The sequence below is a fragment of the Brassica oleracea genome, chromosome C5 (genome assembly GCF_000695525.1).
Source record: "Brassica oleracea var. oleracea cultivar TO1000 chromosome C5, BOL, whole genome shotgun sequence".
NCBI lineage: Eukaryota > Viridiplantae > Streptophyta > Magnoliopsida > Brassicales > Brassicaceae > Brassica > Brassica oleracea.
In genome coordinates, this window is record NC_027752.1 from 21,362,345 (window position 1) to 21,370,176 (window position 7,832).

The following is a 7,832-nucleotide window of genomic DNA, read 5'->3' on the forward strand; positions in this document are numbered from 1 at the left end:
CCCCCCCCATTGAGAGCAAGCTTGCCCTCAAGCTTGTAATCTGGAAAATGATCTTCAAATTCCCTCAAACGCATCCACGAGTTGTCCTGTTCCAACGAGTTCTTCAAACGAACCAATAGCTCCACATTACCATCTTCCCGAACGCGAGAAGCGACCCTTCAGCAGGTTCCATGATAATGTTCTCCAAGTCTGTACATGTTGGTGGAATAACCTGAAGGACTTGATCTTGGCCCAAAGCCGCCTTCAATAGTGAAATGTGAAAGACATGATGTATTTTGGATTCCGCGGGTAACCATAAGCAATAAGCTACCTTGCCCACTCTTTCTGTAATCTCATAAGGGCCAAAGAATTTCGTAGCTAGTTTTTGACAATAACGTTTAACCACCGTGTTCTGACGAAATGGCTTCAACTTAAGATACACAATGTCGCCCACCGCAAACTGAACATCCCTCCTATGTTTATCGGCATGAGACTTCATCAACGATTGAGCACAAACCAAGTGAAGACGAATCTGGACCAACATCGCATCTCTCTTTAGTGCAGATTCTAACTCAAAGTTTTGTGTTGAACCATCTTCAAAACGTAATAGCTGTGGAGGTTCACGGCCATAGACGATCTGAAACGGGGTTGCCTTTAACGCAGTGTGAAATGATGTGTTGTACCATAACTCCGACCATGAGAGGAATTTATACCACGTCTTAGGGTGTCCTGATGCAAAACAACGTAGATATGTCTCCATACATCGATTCAATACCTCCGTCTGGCCGTCTGTTTGAGGATGAAAAGCAGTACTATACTTCAGTTTAGTACCCGAAAGGCGAAACAAATCCTTCCAAAAATTGCTCAAAAAAATCCTGTCACGATCCGAAATGATAGACTTTGGAAAACCGTGAAGACGAACAACCTCTGTCATGAATTTACTCGCCACATCCACTGCTGTAAAAGGGTGTTTCAAGCCGATAAAGTGGCCATATTTACTCAGACGATCCACCACGACCATGATCACGTTAATGCCGTGAGAAGTAGGCAAACCCTCCACGAAATCCATCGAGATATCTTCCCACACACGTTCCGGAATTGGTAAAGGTTGTAGTAACCCTGCTGGCGACAGTGTAGAATACTTGTGAGTTTGGCACACACCACATTCTGAGACATAATTCTGAACCGTCTTATATAACCCTTCCCAATGGAACATTGTCTGAACCCTCTTGACTGTCTTTAGTACTCCTGAGTGACCACCTACCTTTCCATCATGACTCATGACATTCAAATAGGATCAGTGGTATCAACGTCGACTGTTTTGGTATGACCAACCTTCGTTTGTACCACAATTTGTTATCAATCACTCGATAATGAGCGTTAACTGACTCGTCTCTCCTCACCAACGAAATCAATCTCTGTAATTCTGCATCTTCCGCAATTTCGTTGTAAATATCTTGGTTTTGAATGACTGAAGGCACCGTCAAAGCTAAACAAACTGATCCGCAATGTAGTAAACTCTCATTTTCAATTCGAGACAACCCATCTGCCGCTTTGTTGTCGCAACCAGGCTTGTATAAGATATCAAAATCGTAGCCCAACAGCTTGGTCAGCCATTTCTCCATTACTACTTTGGTTGCGTGAGGATATCTATACGGGCGTACATATATTGTAGTCACCCCTGGATTCAAGTTTATTGCGTGATCATAGCCTCGGAAAGGTGGTAAACCCGTGGGCATTGCAAAAACATGATCAAACTCATCCAGCAAGGACTGCAGCTTTCTCGGAATTTCTGGAATGGATGTGGTTACCTCGCTTGCTGAGAGCAGAAGCGCTTCTCTTCCTCCCGTCTCAGCATTAAAGATAGGAGACAGTGACTTTAATGAGATTGAAGAACAATGCAAGTGTGGATCTCCGAACAATCTCACTCTGTGTCATTGATACACGAATGACAGTTCTTGCTTCTTCCAATCTACTTCGCATTTTCCCAACGTCTCTAACCACTGAATTCCTAGAATAACGTCAACCATTCCCAATTCCAAAGCTATAAAATCCGAAATGAATTCGGTATCTGCTAAGCGGAATGTAACAGCTTTGCACACGCCCGTGCCATTAACTGTCGTGCCGTTGCCTAGCAGAATGTCGAGGCTCGTATCAGCATAAACTCTCAATTTGAGCCTCTGCACCGTATCAGGTGAGATGAAATTATGGGAAGCGCCACTGTCGAACATGACAATAACATTGTTGTTGTTGATCTTCCCATAAAGTTTTGTTGTTCTTGGAGAGTGTTTCCCAAAAACGATTTAATGAAAGGATCCTCATTTCTTTAGCTGGAGCATACACAATCACTTCTTCCTCCGACTTTTCATCATCCTCCAAGACTTCCATTTCGAGACCATTGATGACTGTTAAGATTCTCATCTCCTTATTAGGACATATGTGAGCTCTTGTCCATCCATTTGCGCCGCATTTGAAACATATGAACTCCTTCCTCATTCTATCCAACTCCTCTGTCGAATGCTTCAAACGAGGACGCACACTCGAAGGTGTAGTATTAGTGTTGCTCTCCTTCTTATGGTTCCCTGCTCCACTAGTTGCTCCTGTTGCATGAATCCGTTTGTTATCATTTTTACCCCAATGGCGTTGTGAATTACAGCCCGATGATGACCTCAACGCGTTTGGCTGAGATTGGTTCTGATAACGAGTTCCCCATGCAGTGACAACTTTACAGAAGGCGCTTGTTTCCATCCTCAAGACTGCTGCGATGTGATTCTCTAACCCTTTAAGCTCCTTCATTCTGATTACCTCCTTCATCTCTTGTGTAAGCCCGTTGTAAAAAATCTTGATCAAGAACTCATCAGTCAACCCCGGAACCAACTCTGATAACTCCTCAAACTCAGATACATAATCAGCTACTGAACCCGTTTGCTTGAGTACAATGAGACGACTTGCTGGCTCTTCTTCAATAGACTCTGTGAACCGCAAAACCAATTTCTCCTTGAACTCTTGCCAGTTTTGAAAACCACTCCGCTTCAGCTCCCAACCAAACCACTTCTTAACGCAACCTTCCAGACTTAACGCAACCAACTCCAATTTTTCCATATCCTCATATCTCCCAATACTAAACCATCGTTCCACGTCTGTGATCCACACATAAGGTTGCTTCCCAGAGAACACAGGCATCAGAATCTTTTTCGACATTGAATCTCTAGTATCCAAATTCGTATTCCCAGATCGATAACCTAGCGAGTGTTCTTCCCGGTTTCGTTCCCAGTGTCGAGAATGTACCTGATCTCGTGAAGAACCTGGCTGTGAATGTTGTTGTTGACTTCGTAGTGGATCGAGGCGCTCTAAGATCTGTCGCATCGCGTTGAGCTCCTGATTCGTGTTCTCTTGATTACTCTCTACCTCCTTCATAGCTCGATTGAGCCTCGAGTAACCACCGCGCAAGAAATCAACCGTCAGATCAGAGTCCTCGACCTCAAATTCTTCTTCGGAACCGATCAATTCTTCTTTGGAACCGATCATCGGACTCTCCGGTACTATCTTCGCCTTCGACATCACTCACTCCTCGAAATCTCGATTGCAACTCTAACTCGTCGTTTCCACCGTAGATCTGATCGATCGAGGTCTCGTCTTCCTCGCGATCGTTCGAAATCGCAACCGGCACCGTCGCGTGAGCTCGAATCAGTTTCACCGCACCAACTGATAAGATCAAAGATCGTATCTACTGGAAATACTCGTATATTGATGAATCAACTCAAGAATTACAACAATGGAGGATTCTATCACCTGAATCCTCAACTACTCTATCACCTGAGTAGCTCTCAGCTCATATGCTAAGATTCACAATTGTAATCTCAAGATAACCATCTAACAAACTCCAAGCTAGTATTTATATTTTCTCTACTTAACACGCACGTGTCTTTATTCATTCATTTATAAACTTCAAGCTTCCTTGTTCAGCTCCGCAACTCCTATCTTTTCTTCAACCTTCTTAAATCTCCTCCTCTCGTATGTATGCTTGTATCTATCATGTCATCGTGGAAATGCCTCCTCACGCCTCTTTCTGTCTTCTTCAGATCAGTACGTAGATATCATTTTTTTTCTATTCTTTGCTGCAGCTTGCAGTGCCATCTTCACCAGTCTACATTCTATCCCCTGCGTTCATTCACACAGCATATGTCAGACTCAATATTTGGTTTTGTAATAAGTTATTTACTTGGGGGAAAATGGGTCTAACGCACACGTTTCGTGGGTGGTTCTGAACGATGTCAACATCTTCTTGGTAATTACTCAGCTGTTCCCATAGTCCGTCTGAAGCAAATATCAGAAACTGATCTTGTGGTTGGAGCTCATGCTCTGTTAGCTATAATCTCCTATGGGTCTAGATATATCTGCAAAAGGAAAAAGCATATCTTAGCCTTCTCGATTCGGTCTCCAGAGTTTATCTTGCATGGTAAAGAAACAAACATATCTAGACTATCAACATACAGGTATGCAGCCATGAAGACATAACATGGGTTCAACTGTTCTGTCGATTCTAATATCTAGGCTTAATGTATGAACATGCACACAAGCTGAGTCTATTGAGTCATAATCAAATATAGTGAAAGCAGTAGCAAGAGATCAATTCCAACAAAATCCTAATTTTTTTCAAAACACAGAAGTTAATATGACAATTATTCAATGAATATAGTGTATACCCAAGAAAGAACTCGACAACAAGTGGAGGCGGAATCTGCGCCAGATGACCAGAGCCGTATCTGCAATTTTCTTGGATCAGGACTTGATACTCCTCCTCCATTAAATCAACACCATACACAGACGCCGCCAGATCACATCTGAGACTCGGCTTTGTCGCGGACCGTAACTGAAACTTGGATTATGCTCTATCCCTTCTCTTTGTCGCAGACCATAGAAACCTCCCAAGTTGAGTTTGTAAGTCAACGACGATAAAACAAAGAATTAAAGATAAAGCACAAGGGCAATGTTGTGGAAAAACCAAATGTTCTAATTACTATTCAATGTTTTTTCAGTTAATAAACTTTCTCGGCAATCTAAAAATTCGATGCGTCAATATCCCTGTTCTCATAGCTGCTCTCCCATTTATGCCAAATCGGTTTAAAAAATCGGATATCTGATTTTCTCCGCCTATACCGCTTAATCTATTTTTTTTAAAAAAAAATTAATAATATTTTTATTTATTTATTTGATCTAAAATTTTATAAATATCATTTATATTCATAATTTTGATGAAAATTACACTATATTAAGTTTATATATTCTATTTGTGTGTTTTATACAATCTTAAACATGAAAATGTATTAATGTTATACACAATTAAATATTAACATGTTTTATAACATAGTAAACAATCTAAAAATTTCGCCCCGCATAATTTCTGATTAATCCCCGACTTTCTCTTTAGGCGCTAGGCCCAACCCGACCGCCCGACTAGCGCCTAGCGTGTTCCCGAACAGGGGGTCAATATTATGAGAAACTAGTGGTATCTTATTTGTATTTGTGCTATTTTCATAAGTTAAGACTGCTCGGTTTATTTAATTTGAAAGTATGGATTTGTTATCGTTGCTTTAGCGAGTGTATGATAATAAGATGGTTTGTTTTGATATTTCGAGTTGTAGTTTTGTTCCATAATGGATTTGTTTGGTTTTAAGTTAAATTCATGAGTTTATTAATGTATTATGTAAACGTTTTGTTGATGTAATATAAAAGTCTGGGGAATATGAGATTGGTAAAACGTAAACGAAGAAAAATTGAACTTTTTATATATTTATGGCCAACATAACCCCACAAAGTGTTATTCATAAAGTACTGAAAATAGCTATGATCTGATGTTTTACTTTTAGGAAATTAAAGTGATTCAACACATATCAAATGATATATATTATTTTTTTTTTCATTTTCTTATACAAATAACAGTGAGTGACCGGATAAAATATCAATAAATTTTTATTTGATTCCTTATCTATTTCAATTCGTACCAAAATTTTCAGATATTCATAACTCTACGAAGCAAAGCAATTATTAATATACAATATCCATAAGAAACGTACACAAACACTAATATTTTTAGGTACATATATCCGATCCATTATATGCATATATATACATATATTTAAAAAATTCTATATATAATTTATATAATATTTTACTTTATTTACATTTTAGAGTATTTATATACTAAATTTATTATATTAGATATTAGAATTTTTTGAATTATCTAATTTTTATTTTATAATAAAATATTGTTATTTTATATTATTTTTAGATTTAGTTTTAATTTTAATTTATTTTTACGGATCAAATCAGATATCTGGCTAAAAACTAAAATTTTCTGGATATCCAGGACACCGAATATTTGGATGGTTACGGGTCGAATCAAATCGGATAATTGATTATTCGGACGAAACAAATAAGATCACGAATACTTCTAAAACCCCGGATATCTGATTCATACCCACCTTTAGTTCGCTCTTCTTGATGTTTTTGGATGGTATGATAATGTAACCCTCGTTGATTGTAAAGAGATCGAGTAACATTTGAGTTTCTTAACTCTTACTCTGTGCATTAATTAACTCCAACACTAACTGTCTGGAGATTTGTTTCTAACCAGTTTTATCTATGTAAGTTTTTCTTACATTGTTTTCATCTCTGCAAAGCATTGTTATACCATGTAGATAAATTGCAATGATTTTTTTAATGTGATTCCAACATCTGCCAAACTTAGCGGTTTTCTCAACCAATTTTGTCTATTTAGGTTTTCTACATCTTTCACACCTTTGCAAAACATTGTTATACCATATATATAAATTATATCTACATACAAACCGCCGACTAATGTTTGTAGATGATGGAGGCTGATGCTAGGGCTGTTATACCATATATATAAATTATATCTACATACAAACCGCCGACTAAAGTTTGTAGATGATGGAGGCTGATGCTAGAGTTGTTCTTTTCAAAATATTTTTGAATGCCTTTAACATGAGCTTCTAAGTTTCCAGCTGATAAACATGTTTTCATATTAAAATAATATCTTACATAAATTTTTGGCTTACATTAGTATTGATATTTATTTTATTTATTTGCGCCAAGCGTGGTTTACATTAGTATAGTTCTATCTAATTTATCATATTCTACTCGAATGTATTTTTAACTTTTTCAGTTTTACATCTTTGTGATTCTTGCATTCTACATTATATGTAAATTTATTTTTTAATTTGAAATATTTCTTTTTGATTAACCAATTTCAACTAAATTTTTTACTATGGTCAATCTTAATTTATTAGTAGTATAAATCTTAATTTATTAGTAGTATAAATGGAAAATTTTAGTTTTAAAATCAATTTAACATTTAACATTTGTATTTTATTTTGAAAGATTAAATTTATATTATATGTAAATCGTAATTGATGTAGTTCCTCTTCTATATTTTTCTCAGAAATTTCTTTTGACTATGTTTTTGTAAGAAAATTGAGACAATATGTAGTTGCAGTTGGTTATGTTTCTTAAGCGATTATCAAATATTTGGAATGATGCATTGTTATATTTTTGGCGGTTTAGGTCTTTTAATATGTTTAATTTTAATTTATTTAATTTTAGTTATGCTTTTATTTATTCTTTATCAATTTTTTATATTGCAATTTTCATTTGAACTGTCCAATTATATATATTTCTTAACAGTATTGAAATAATCATTGTTTTAACTTAATACTTATTTTTAATTTTTATTTAGATTCAATAACCTTAGTTTTTTTCTATATAATGAAAATAATTATTTTTTTTTTTTAGCAGTAGTAGCAAAGACGTGTTTGTTTACAAATCATTTT